The sequence below is a fragment of the Vombatus ursinus genome, unplaced genomic scaffold (genome assembly GCF_900497805.2).
Source record: "Vombatus ursinus unplaced genomic scaffold, bare-nosed wombat genome assembly UNPS02014830.1, whole genome shotgun sequence".
In the NCBI taxonomy this organism is placed as follows: domain Eukaryota; kingdom Metazoa; phylum Chordata; class Mammalia; order Diprotodontia; family Vombatidae; genus Vombatus; species Vombatus ursinus.
Genome location: NW_020954608.1, coordinates 35,036,577 through 35,051,227, shown reverse-complemented (window position 1 = coordinate 35,051,227; position 14,651 = coordinate 35,036,577).

Genomic DNA, 14,651 nt, shown 5'->3' with positions numbered 1-14,651 from the left:
CTCTTTTGGTCCTGAAAATTTCCGTGGCTTTTTCAAAGCTACTTTGGGAAACAGTGGTTTTCTTCTCATTGCTCTTAAAAAGGATATTGTATGACCACTTGTCAGATATTTTATGGAAGGGAAAACCATTCAAGTATAGGTTGGATTAGATGATTAAGATTCTGTGATACTGGGTTTGGGCAAGACAGTATTAATAAAATAATAATAACTAGAATTTATATGATGTTTTGAGGTTAGCTAAGCACTCTACAAATATTATCTCACTTGTTCCTCATTACAAACGTGGGTAGTGTGTGCTGTTATTATCTCCATTTTTTTGTTGAGGAAACTGAGGCTTTCCCAGGGTCGCATGGCTAGTAAATATCTGAGGAGGGGTTTGAACTCAGGTCTTCCTGACTCCTGATCCAGGATAACACAAACTAGTTTGTATAGGTTTTAAATCTAATCTATCATATATCTCTTCTTATGTGTATCTGTCTCTCCAGAATGTCCTATCCTCAAATTCCTCTTTAAGCACCACATAAACCCGCTTCTTCAAGGTGAACTTTCATTCTTTCTCTTATTGATAAATGGTCTGTCCTGACTATAATAACTTACATTTATGTAGCATACAAGAGTCCCATGAAGTAGCTAGTGTAAGTATTATTAACCAAAATTTTTAGATGAGATCAAGACTCAGAGAGGCTAAGAGACTTAGATGTGATCACACGGCTATTATGTCAGTGTCTTGTAAAGGAGAGGGCTAGAGTAAATGACCTTTACTGTCCGTCCACTCTAAATCTAAGATTCTTTGATATGATGTCAAACAAAAGGCACCAGTAAAATTTATTTCATAAAATAGCAATCTTTTACTTTATTGCTTTCTACTTGAGAATGGAAACCTTGTCTTATAATTTTTAAAAATATTCTTCTTTATCCCCTTGTAAACTTCCCCCACTCTCCCTGTGACTAGTATGGTGCTGAGTATAGGTAGGTACTCAATAAATACTTGTTGGTTAATTTCTCCAGGATTGTATTGTGTCTAAACATCTGTTTAGATAGAATCTCCACATTGATTCTGACATGGACTTTCTATCCCCTGATGGATGCATTTGAATGATACCATCTTTTCCTGTGTCTACAAAATCTGAAGCTTAATAATGACCTGCATCATACTGATATTGAATTCTTAGTGGGATTATTGCATGTGAATTAAGGACCCTAGAATAGAAAATAGCTGAAAAGTACATTCTATCCTTTATCCATTGTGGATTGTTACAAAATGCTGTCGATACAGTTAAACAGCTATATGCATAAACTTTTTCATGCTACTTATCCTCTACCTATTGAACATGTTCATAGAATGGGATAGTTGAAAGAGAGTTTACTGATCACCTAGCCACATCTCATCAGTAGGATCAGGGATACTGAGGCTGACAAGGGTGAAGTGCTTTTGATTAAAGCTAGTTCATAACAGAACCAGAACTAAATGCCCAGGATGCCCCATTAGGCAAAAAAGGATAAGGTTCAGATTCAAACCCAAGTCCTCTTGCTCCCAAGTCTAGTGTTATTTCTTCTACATTGTAGATGTGTCCTGGTTCCCAAGATGATTGAGAGTGTCTCAAGGGTGTGAACCTCGTCTTATTCTTCTTTCATTCCCCAATGTCTAGCACACACCAAATGTTCAATAAGTTTCTGATGCTGATGGTGTATAGGAAGGGTATACAAACTTGTTGAATGAAGTTAAGTACTGGGTCTACCTTGGTGGGGTGGAAAGAACAATGACTTTGGAGTTAAAGGAGCCAGGTTTGAATTCAGTCTTTGTCATTTACCACCTGTGTGGCCTTGCCCAAGCCACAGAGACGATGTGGCACTCAGTTTCTTATCTGTAGAATGAAGTTGGAGTAGACGACCACTGAGGTCTCTCCCAATTCTAAGTCTATAATTCTGTGACTTCAGAATCTATACACTGGCTTGAGAGAGCAGGTAAGCTTTTTTCTCCCCCAGGATTGGCAGTGAATCTTCTCATAGGCAGTGCTTTTGAAATTTACCTTAAAACTCTTCTAACTTCCTGGTGGGGAACACCTGCATTTTCAAAAGACGGAAAAAGCAACAGCCCAAACTGTGGTTAATTTCATAGAATTAGGACACCTACTGCTGCTGAAATTAAATTGTCAACTAGATTTTCTTTGACCCATGAAAAAAGTCAAATGCTCCTCTGGCTATAGGGATGATTTTTTTTTCTTTTTTTGAAGGTTGAGGCTCTGTTGGCTGCAGTTATTCTTCCCATAACAACCTTTAAATCTAAGTAACAATTCTTTTTCCTGTTCAGTTGAGACAGTTTAGCATTTCTTGGCAGGTTCAAGCAGTTGGTTGCTTAGGGTGATGCAACCCATGCAGGTGGTGTGTCTGCTGCCCCCCTAAGGACAAGAGCAGGGAGCTTTTGGGACTATTGCCATGTGGTATTTTGTTAACATTCTAGGTTGTGGGATTCTGGAAAAATCTTGGTAAATTAAGATCTCTTTTTTTTTGCCTCAGTGTTCTGGCAAAAGTGGATGCATAAGTTTGCCTGGACCTGCCCTAATAAAACTGATTGTAAAGAACCTTGCAAATATGAAGTGCTCTATAATTCGTTATTATGATGGTTATCATCACCATTATCATAATTATTTGTATTAATTATTAATATAATGATAGTAATAACATGGAATTGTAGCTTATTGGCATTGGAACCACTTTCAAACTGTCATATTTCCTTATAATAAAATGAACTATGAAAATTTCAGGGACATTGGAGAGACAATAGACTAGGTCTATATGATACCAAAATAAACATGATTCATTCAACTAATTCAGTTAAAATATTTTCACTAAAGTAAAAATATTTGGAAAAATTACTGCACAGTTTGACTCAAATGTTTGCTTTTCAACTGGTTTTGTAGGCAAGAGGGTAGTCATAGCCTGGAGTTTGGGTTTCTACTTCTTGGGGAAAATCGCAGATTTCTGCAAATATGGCATGTCTAGTTTGCTTATATATATGCTGCCTGGATGCAACAGGTTCAACTGCTGTTAAAACCTGCTAAGTTTTGAAACTGATGAACTGGAGGCCCATGTTCAATAGATCATTCTGCCCCTTTACTTTCATTTTGTTAACTGATGCCCTATTGAAAATGATTCTGTGTTCTAATTGTGATTATATTAATGGTTAGCTATGGGAAAAGTTACTTAAAGTTTTAAGTCTTTGCTTCTTTACCTATTCAAGTATCATAGATTTAGAGTTGGAAGACCCCTCAGAAGACCCCTTGTTCAGGTCCTTCAGGAAACTGAGGTGAGGTGAGATTAAGTGACTGATCCAAGGTCAGTCAGGCAGTAAGCATCAGAAGTGGAATTTGCACATCTTTTGATTTTAAAACTAGTGTGTATCCCACTCAAATATGTTGTCTCTTAAGGGATAAGTATAGTAATACTTGTCTATGTTATAGGAATGATTGCAAATAAGGTTGAATATCTAGCCTTAGACACTAGCTGTGTGACCCTGGGCAAATCACTTAACCCTGTTTGCCTCAGTTTCCTCATCTGTAAAATGAGCTGGAGAAGGAAATGGCAAACCACTCCACTATCTCTGCCAAGAAAACCTCAAATGAGGTCATAAAGAGTCAGACACATCAGAAAATGACTGAAAAAAAAATCTACCTCATAGAATAGCTATGAAGAATGTGTTCTGTAAACTTTTTAAGTGTTCTAGAAATATAGGCTTTAATGATGACTGCTAAAGGGGAGCATTTTTTTTCTAGTATAGTGGCTGATATTGTAAAAGTATGCTGGTAGTTTTCCCTTCAGAAAAGTTATGCATTGTCTCACCTGGTGGGGAGAATCATAGGAACATGCATTGCATTTAAAGCTGGGAAAAACCTTAGAAGTTATCAATTCCAACCCTCACATTTTATAGATGATCAAACTGAGGCACTTACCTATGACTGCACAGGTATCAAGCATCTGAAGTAACCTCCAGTCCTATTCTCTATCCCCTATGACACCTAGTTACCTCAGTCCCTGGAGCAACTTGTCTCCCCTATATATCCAGGAAGGTACATGACTTTCACTCTTCTGATAGTAAAGGTATAATACCTGCCTTGATTCCCTATTCCCTACAGTCCTTTTGTTCCTAGAAATTAGGCTCTCAGGGAGAAATTTAAGCCCAAAAGAAGGGAAACATGCCATAAGTTAATAGGTCTAGAGAGCTCAGTATCAAGTCAACCTCATTGCTGATTTCATGTTGTAGCTGGGCTCTTGCCTTGTTCCTTAAAACTAAGCCTTGCTCAAATGTCCCATATAAACCAAAATATCTATAGATAGACTTTTTGTGGTAGCAAATAATTGGAAGTAAAGTAGATGCCTACCAATTGGGGAATGACTAAACAAATTGTGAGACAAAGATATAATGAAATATTACTGTGCTGGAAGAAATGATGAATATAAAGATTTAGAACAGAGGTTCCCAAACTAATTTGGCCTACTGCCCTCTTTAAAAAAAAATTACTCAGCCTGGAAATCTACTTTCCTTAACCCTTTAATGGTTTCTTTTTGAAATTTGCATCATTTCAAAAAATATATAAAATAAATTTTAAAAAATTATGCATCTTGTAAATTTGTGTTTTTTTTCCTGCATTGAAATTTTGATGACTCAATATTGTATCATGAAACTTTATAGTATCATATTATAAACAAGTCATTAATACACATATTCCTGCCAATTCATACTGGACTTCCTGACAATGTACAACATGCTGGCCTGCCAACACTTGCTTATTAAGACCTGTCAGTGGACTTGACCACTGATTGGTTATAACTTGCATTTTGTGTGTTCATTTGGAAAATAATATAATCACTATGACTTTAACTCTGTTATACAACAGATGAAACATGTACGAATAGTTTTTCAAAATTTTCTTATGTTCTCCTTTCCTTATGCTTCCATCTCCCCCTTATTTTTATTCAATGCCCCCGAATTGCACCTGAGGCTACTACTGCCTCCAGATCATTCCAGCATTCCCCACAGGGCTGTATCACCCACTTTGAGAACCTATGATAAAGGATCATAGAAAGACATGTGAACTGATGCAAAGTGAAATAAAAAGAGCTAGAGGAATAATATATATGATAGTTATACCAATAAAATTGGAAAGAACAATGACAACAATACCTCAAACTAAATGCTACATAACTAAAATAACCAAAAAGCTTAGACTTGGGGAAAAAATTAAGAAAATATAGCTCCATCTTTTATTTGCAGAGGTGGGGGATTATGGAGGTACAATATCATATACATTATCAATATGTTGGTTGGTTATGCTGAACTGTTTTTTTTTTCTTTAATTTTTTTTAATTTCAAAGAATGTCCTACTGAGTTGGGAAGTAAGGAGAAATATTCAGATATAAAGGTGATATAAGAACAGGAGATGTTAAAAAAGCAAAACAACAGAAACCTTGCCTTCTACTCTAGTCCTAATAACTACGTCACTGTCTTGTTTATTTGTTCCTTCCTCTCTGATTTGGCTTCCTGTTCAATTGCCCAGTTTTTCTAGGATTGGGCTGCTGTCTTTGAACACTTCCTCTTATTTCTCCTTCCCTCCTTCTCTCACTCCCCACCCCCCCTCCAAATCTGTAGCTACATTGTCCCTGATCCTATTATTAATTGGCAATGAGCTTTTACCTGCTTTGTTTTTCACCTGGCCTAGTTGAACCCTCTTTACATATTTGGTGGCTCTTGGGGGCTCACCATGTTGATATTAGATTTAGCGTGGACATTACATTGGCTTAGCGCATTGCAGCTTAGAACTTCTGAGTCCAAGTGATCTAGCAGTCTCAGTCTCCCTAAAAGCAAGGATTATAGGCATCTACTGTCACATCAAGCATACTTAGCTCTGATGTTAACAAAGAACAGAGTCTCAAAGAACAGAAACGGAGGAGTATTTCTTTAAGCTTTTATTTAAATTTTATTTTTCATCAGTAAACATTTATTTTCTCTCCCTCTTACCCTATCACTCATTGGAAAGAAAAAAATAAAAATAAAACCTTTGTAACAAATATGCATAGTTCAGGAAAAACATATTCTCAGATGGGCCATAGCAAAAAGTATGTGTCTCATTCTACATCCTGAATCCACCACCTCTCTATCAGGAGGTAAGTAGTAGCAGAGTTCATCATCAATTCCCTGGAACCATGGTTAGTCATTATGTTGAGCAGAGTTCTTAAGTCTTTCAAAGTTGTTTGTTTTTGCAGTCTTGTTATTGTATATATTATTCTTCTGGTTCTGCTTACTTTATTGGGCATAATTTGTATTAGCCTTCCTGTGAAACTTTCTTTCTATGAAACTATTCCTTTTGTCATCCTTAACCCTTTAAGATAACTTCATCCAGAGAAATTAGGAATCACATGTTCAAACAACATCTCACAGTGCCATTTTTGGAGTTTAAGTAGAGACTAGGCTGGATGCACTATTGGCTTATCCTCTGTGGGCATTCTTATATTCTTATTCATTATTTGCTTTCCCCCACCTCTCATTCTGTTCCATTTGTTTTGTCAAATTTTAGTTCCTTGGATGATATTATATCATTGTGTGGCCACCAAATTGGATTGCCACACAGCTGATCTAGTCTTGGGACTTGTCTCAGTGATTAATGGAGATTGCTTAATTTATCATGTGGTGATCTGAATTGATTACTAGAATGACTGAAATGACTGGTCCAACCTTCTCATGGTTCTTTTGTTTTACTTGTATGAATCTAGCTGGAATTTCAAAATCATGTCTAATACGAGAAATGTAATTAAGTGTTACTTTTCTCATAATAATCAAGTTATATAAACTTTGCAGTAGCTAAAAAATTGGAAAGCCTTTCAAGTATTTTTTATTTTCCTTCCTTAAGCAGATTTTAAAATGAATTTTCCATTATAATCTCCTATTCAGGAATCACAACATTTACCTGAGAAAAAGCAAGCAAGCATAGCTTACAGTGGGTAATTTTTTTTTTCAGTGTGGTGTAACCGAAATCTATAATAACACAATATAGCTTCTAATTGTGGTTTTTCTGCAGTAAAATCTTGACTGGTAACATAGTAGATTTGATCTGTATGTTGACCAATTCAAGACATTTCTCCGACCCAGCTTTATTTGAAGTTACTGTGGGATATACCTCCTAGTTTGATCCTGACCACTAAGAGACTATAATTCAAGCTTCCTTTCCTCTTAAGCTTTTCTTTTTCAGCTGTATGATTTCCTAGTTTAGCCTGTTTTTTTTCTCCCTTTCTCTCTCTGGTAGCAGCAGAGAAGTCTGTAGCTGAGTTTCTTCAGTGGTTAGAGCCGTTATTTGCTCGGGTGGGTGTCATTGTGCTTTTGATTCCTAACTGTCTCCTGCCCTCCTGGCCACTGCCTTTTCCCTCCTTTCCTCTTTAGTTTGGCTTGCTTGTTTTAACTTCAGGCCTGGTCTTGTGGGCCAGAATTTAAATATGTGTATTTCATAGGATCATTGGCACAGTGGCTAAAACACTGGGCCTAGAGTTAAGAAGATGAATCTTCCTGAGTTCAAATCTGGCCTCAGACACTTACTAGCTGTGTGACCCTGGGCAAGTCATTTAACCCTATTTGCCTCAGTTTTCTCATCTGTAAGATGAGCCAGAGAAGCAAATGGCAAACCACTTCAGTATCTTTGCCAAGAAAACCCCAAATGGGGTCACAAAGAATCAGACACAACTAAAACGACTGAACAACAACAATTTCATAGCATCATAACTCTAGAATAAGAAGGGTCCTTGGAGGCCATCTAATCCAACCCCCTCATTTTACATATGAGGAAACTGAGGTTCAGTTAAGTGACTTGCCCATGGTCACATAAGTATTAAGGATAAGAGGCGTGATTTTAACCCAGGTCTTCTGATTCCAAGAGCTAATGTTCTTTACACCGTATCACACTTCTTCTTTCTCTGTCTCTTTGTTTCTCTGTCTCTGTTTCTCTCTTTCCTATTCAACTACAAATGTTTAAAGCTAGGGAAGTTGTTCCTCACTTTCTTTTGCTCCTAATTTTTTGGTATAAATATTAATATGACTGAAATCTGAGAACAGCTATAAGACTTATGCATGTTTATGGACAGCTTAGTGAAAAGAAGGGGGATGAGAAAGGAGAAATGAGAATTTCATTAGAATAGGTAACTCCAGGATGAGGAAACTCTACCTGTATAGGTCAGCACCTTTTCTGTAACTTGTAGTCTTTGAGAGTTCCCTAAAGAACTGAGGACTTCTGCGTGACCCTGGACCAGTCACTTAATCCCATTCCCTAATCAAAAAAAAAAAAAAAAAGAGAATTGAGAACTTAAGTAAACTTAGCCAGGGTCACACAGTAAGCCTAAGTCATAGGTAGACCTTCATGAATGAAGGTTCCCTCAGCTTCTTCCACTATACCATGCTGCCTCTGTTCTAGAGAAAGGAAAAAAAAGCTGCCTATCTGGTTTTGGTGCTCTGAATGAAATCCACTATTATTTAAGGTATTGGAAATCATTGGATGGATTATTTTTAATTGTGTGTTTTTTTGTAATATAAACATAGCTATGAATATGCAGAACAGAATGAGGTAGAGAACTGAAGATTTATCTGGTGAATTAGATTGATATAAAAAGACAACTTGGATAATTCTGACCCCAAAATTTCATCTTCTTCTTTGGTAGAAAAGCTTTGTTTTATTTTTAATAATATATTTTTTTCCATTTATTGGTCATTGACAGTACACTATGCATTGTTTCAGACATGAAATAAATCTTTTCATCTGCCCCTTCCCCTTTCTCTTTATTTCCTCATATACAAAGAAATGATTATAAGAAAGTTGTTCAAAATCTTAGAATTATAGATCTCATCTAAACCCTAGCTTTCTGTGAATTTCCAATCTTGAGTATCAATGTGATGTTACCTGGCTATGATTAACAATTCAGGATACAAGCACTAAGGCCAAATGCTCAGTATAACCCTTAAAATTCAGTTTCTGGAAGCTGAATAAACTCAAAACATAGCTAAATTGATGGGCATCCATCTGATTTCCAATTCTTAGACACTACAAAAAGAGCAGCTATAAATATTTTTGTATAAATAAATCCTTCCCTCCCTACTTTCTTTGGATGTATTTGGGATATAGACCTAACAAGCTGTGGTATATGATTGAGATGGAATATTATTGCGCTGTAAGAAACAACAAGCAGGATCATTTCAGAAAAACCTGGAAAGACTTATGTGAACTGATCCAAAGTTCTGATACAACTGAAAAACAACTGAATAACAAATTCTTTTGTCGTTTCTTACAGCAAAATAATATACAATGTATTCATTTACCACTATTTTTTCAGTCACTCTCTAGTTGATCTATGTCCATTTTGTTTCCAAATTTTTTTGCTATAACCAAAATATTTTCGTGCATTTGGGTCATTTCCCTCTTTCACTGGGTTAAAGGGTATGCGTTATTTACTTGCTTTCCAAATCGCTTTCCAAAATGATTGAATCAATTCACAGCTCCGCCAGCAATTCATGAGTGTGCTTGTTTTTCCAAGACTCTCCAACAACTGTTTTTTTCCCCTTTTGTTTTTTTCCCCAAACTAGTGGCAATGAGGTAGGACCTCAGAGTTAATTTTTTATTATTAGTGATTTGTGACATTTTTTCATACAGTTGTTGATAACTTTCCTTTCTTCTTTTGGGGAGTGCATACTTAGAGCCTCTGATCCTTTATCTGTTGGGGTATATTTCTTGTCCTTATATATTTGAATCAATTCCCTATATAGCTTGGATATTGCATGTTTATAAAAAAAAACTTCACCGGAAAACTTTCCCCCAATAAACTATTTCCCTTCTAATTCTAACTACAGTACATTGTTTTCATTTCTGCAAACACTTTCCAATTTTAAGTAAAGCAAAATTGTCCATTTTATTTCCTGGGGTCCTTTATATTCTTTGTCTGATCGCCAACTCTATACCTGTTCATAGTTTCCCTTGCTCCTATAATTTGTTTACGATGTGATCAAGGTCATGTATTTGTCTGGAGTATATGGTATATGGTATATGGTATGTGGCTTGAATTTTAATCAAAGCCTAGTTTTTGCCAGTTTTCCCAGGAATTTCTGTTGAAGTCCATGCCTCAGTACCTGGACCCCTTAGGGTTATTGGACACTAGTGTACTTGATGGCTCCAGACTGATGCATTTAATCTGTTCCATTGATCAACATTTCTATTTTTTTTTATCAATACCAAATTGTTTTGATGCTTACTGCTTTATAATAATAGTTTGAGATTTAATACTTCTAGGCCCTTTTACTTCCTTCTTTTTTTCATTGTTTCCCGTGAGATTCTTGACCTTTTGTTCCTCCAGATAAATTTTGTTAATTTTTTCTGGTTTTCTAAGTAACTTATTGGTAATTTGATAGTAATAGCAATGAATCTAATTAATTTAGATGACATGATAATTTTTTATTATATGATCCAACCTTGATTAATGAATTTCACCAATTATTTGTCTGTCTTAATTTCCTTAAAGAGTGTTTTGTAGTTATAGTCATATAATTTCTGTGTGTTTGGTAGGAGACGTCCCAGATGATGTTTTGTACATTGTGTAGTTACTTTGAAAGGATTTTTTTTTTTCTATTTCTTCCTTCTTGGTTTTGTTGGTGACATTCAGAGAGACCTATGACTTTTGTGAGATTATTTTATATCCAGTTTCTTCACTAAAATTGTTTTCAATTAATTTGTTTAATATTTAGAGTTCTCTAAGTAAACCATTATACCATATATATCTAGAAACCATTAATCTTGTTTTCTTTTTGTCTCTGTTTATTCTCTTGATTTCTTTTTCTTGTCATGTTTTTACAGCTACAATTTCTAGAATTATATTAAACAATAGTGGTAACAATGGACAGCTTTACTTTACTGCTAATCTTATTGGAAAGGCCTCTAAGCATTTCTCTATTACAGATAATACTAGCTCCTTGTTTTAGATATATACTATTTACTATATTAAAAAAAGATCCATCCATATATTGCTATACTTTTAGACTTTTTTTAAACACAGAGGGGTGTTGTATTTTGTCAAAAGCTTTTTCTGCATCAGTTGACATAATAATATCATTTTAATTGTTGTTGTTCTTGATATTTCTGTTATGCTTATAGTTTTCCTAATATTGTACCAACCTTGTATTTCTGGTACAACTTGGTTAGAGTGAATGATCTTTTTAATATATTGTAAACTCTTTGCTATCAGTTTTTCAAATCAAAATAATTTTTTTTAATTAACAAAACTTTATTATCTCCCACTCCCTCTTCCTGTCCCCCCCATTGGGGAAAAAAAAAAGAAAAACAAAATCTTTGTAACAAATATACCTAGTCAAGCAAGACAAATTCCTGCTGGCCATGTAAAAAAATGTCCCAGTCTGTACCGTCTATCACCTTGATCAGGAGGTAGGTAGAGTCATCATCAGATCTATGGTATCATTGTTGGTCAATGCATTGATCAGAATTTTCAATTCTTTCAAGGTTGCTATTGTATAAATTGTTCTCTTGGTTTGGTTCACTTCACTCTTTATCTTCCTAGGTTTCCCTGAAAATATTTCTTTCATTATTCTTAAGGTACAATAATTTTCATTGCTAATATTTTATTCAAAATTTTGGTATCAGTCTTAAGCTGGCCCTGAATTCACCTACTATGGCTGGGTAGTGGGAAGACTTACCACTACAGGAGCGCCCTTCCCCATTGCATTTTCTTCTGTAGCCCACCCCCATGCCTGGGGCCCTTTGCCTGGGCTACTCATCTTAGTATATGATATAGATGAGATGGGAATCAATAACTCTATTCCCACCAGCTATCCTGCCACTGCCTCCAAAGGTCTTTCAAGTCTTACCATTTGCCCTGTTCCTATGCCTTGCAATCTCTTGGCACTATCATTTTAGCTACTTAGATGATGTAAATATCATCCAATCTGCTCAGTAGCCATACTGCTAAGACTTCTGGGCCTTTCCATGTGACCTGCTGCCATACTTTCTGTTATGTGTTGCCTCCCCCAATTATAGTGTAAATTATTCCAGATCAGGGACTGTCTCACTTTTTTTGTTTGTATCTTCCATGCTTAGCATAGTGAAAGACACGTAACAAGTGCTTGGTGCATGCTTTTTCATTCCTTCCATTTTTTTCTTTTACGTATCGAGACTATATTGAAGGATTTTGATAGCATTCTTCTTTCTCATTTTTGCAAACAATTTATGTAATATTGGCATCAATTTTTCTTTGAATGTTTGATAGAATTTACTTGTAAATCCATCAGGGCTAGAGTTTTTTTTAGTTAGAAATTCCTTTTTGGCTTGCTCAGTGCCTTTTTCTGATATTTGATTATTTAAAATGCCTATTTCTTGTTATGTTAATGTATATATTTTATATCACTGTAAATATACATTAATTTTATCTGAATTATATTTTAGGTCATATTATTATAAGGCAAACTAATTTTTTATTTCCTCTTAATTTTTTGTGATTTTTCATTTTTGATATTGGAAATGTGCTTTTCTTTTAAAAATAAAATTAGCTAAATTATCTATTTTATTTATTTTTTAAAATTACAAACAGTTCCTAGTTTATCAAATTCTTTGATTTTTTAGAATTTTTTTGTTTTTGTGTTTGTTTTGTTTATCTATCTTTATCTATCTATCTATCTATCTTTATACTCAATCCATTGATCTGTTGATGAAAGTGTTTAAAGATATGAATTTTCCCCAAAAAACTGCTTTGGTTGCAAACTAAATGTTTTGATATGTTGTCTCATTGTAATTTTCCTTGATGAAATTATCGATTGTTTCTACAATTTGTTCTTTGATGCATCAATTCTTTACAATTAAATTAGTTTCCATTTATTCTTTTTTTCAATGCTCTTCATTTGTTATAATTTTTGTTGTAACATGCTCAATAGAGAATGTATTTAATATTTTTGCTTTTTTATAGGGGTTTATGAGGTTTTTATTCCTTAGCCCATGATAAAGGTGACATGGACAGTGGAGATATCTATATTCCTTTTTTGTGTCTATTCAGTAATCACAGGAGAACTATTATATCTAACTCTTCTACAATTTTATTCTAGTCTTTAACTTCTTTCTTGTTTAACCTTTTTGTTATATTTGTTTAGTGCTGAAAGAAGCACTTAGAGATCCTCCACTATTTTAATTTTGCTATTTCTCCCTGTAACTGAGGTAATTTTTCCTTTATGTAATGCTATTACATTCTGTGTGTGTGTGTGTGTGTCTTGATGTTACCTTGTCTATGGTTTCTTTAAGCATCATATCATTTCCTTCTTTTAACTGGGTCTATTTTTACTGTTGCCTCATCTGAGATCATGATTGATATCCCCATTTTTAAAAATTCAACTGAAGCATAATAAATTCTGTTCCAGCATTTTATTTCAGTTGTGCCAATCTGTATGTTTCTAGTGCATTTCTTGCAAACAACCTTATTGGATTCTTCTATCTAATTTCATTTGCTATCTTTCTCCATTTTATAGATGAGTTCATCCTATTCACATCCATGGTTATGACTGTTAATTATGTTTCCCTCAATCATATATTTTTTATTTCTCTCTTCCCCCTGTTGTCCTTTCTGTGAAGAATAAAGTGAAAAAAAAAATACAATGAATCCAATCAACACTATACTTTATAGTTGAAGGGGGCAGTTCCTACTCCACTGAGCTTCTAGACCTTGATCTCTGGTTTTATTCTTCTTTTTTAAATCTTCCCTTTGTGATTTGCCCTCTAAAGCTCGTATTTATTTTGTTTGTGATAGTCCTTCCACTTATCTTCCCTCTTCCTTAAACCCAACCCTCCCTTTCCCCTGTTTTCATATTGAGTTTAATGTATTTAATGTATTTTGACACCAAATCCTTTGCATGTATATGTGTGTGTTCAACCTGCCTTTGGGTAAGGTTTTCTACTTTTTGTTCTAAATGATTTGTTCTCCTTCCGATGTTTTATCCTATGGTATTATATGTAGTTAATGGTGGTCAAGAGTTACTTTTTTTTAACTGCCACCTGTATAAACCCTTCCCATGTTCCTAAATACCTTGTATTCTTTTGTGCATAGTTTTTACAAATCTTGTATTTACTGGATTGTCTTTTCACTGTTTGTAGTTTTTGTAGAAGTTAAGCATTTTTATAGTAGCTAAAATATTACTTCTGTACAAGAATACTCATTCACTCCCTTTTGTAGAAATTAGTATTAACCTTGCCAACCTCATTTGCCAAGTTTTCCCACTTGAAACAATCTAAGTTGTGATGACTCTATTTTTTTTTTTAAGCAGTTGGGTTACCCAGATGGCGATTTGGGAAGTAGTAACTTTGTTTTTTAACAGGCAAAAATCATGTGTATATTTTCTTTCTTTCCTTTTTTTGGTAGTAATTGAGCATAGCTTTATGAATGAAGCTGGATAAATAGGGTTACTAATTACTCAGTGATAAAGTGGCAAACTAGAAAGTTAATGGTGGTTACTGGGAACAGTCAAATCTATGGAATTCTTGTTACCTTACCATTGTATGGAAAGATTGGAGGCACTTAAAATAGGGAGTGCTACTTTGATGGAACAAAAGGTTACTGATAAATGCTCTGATATGAGG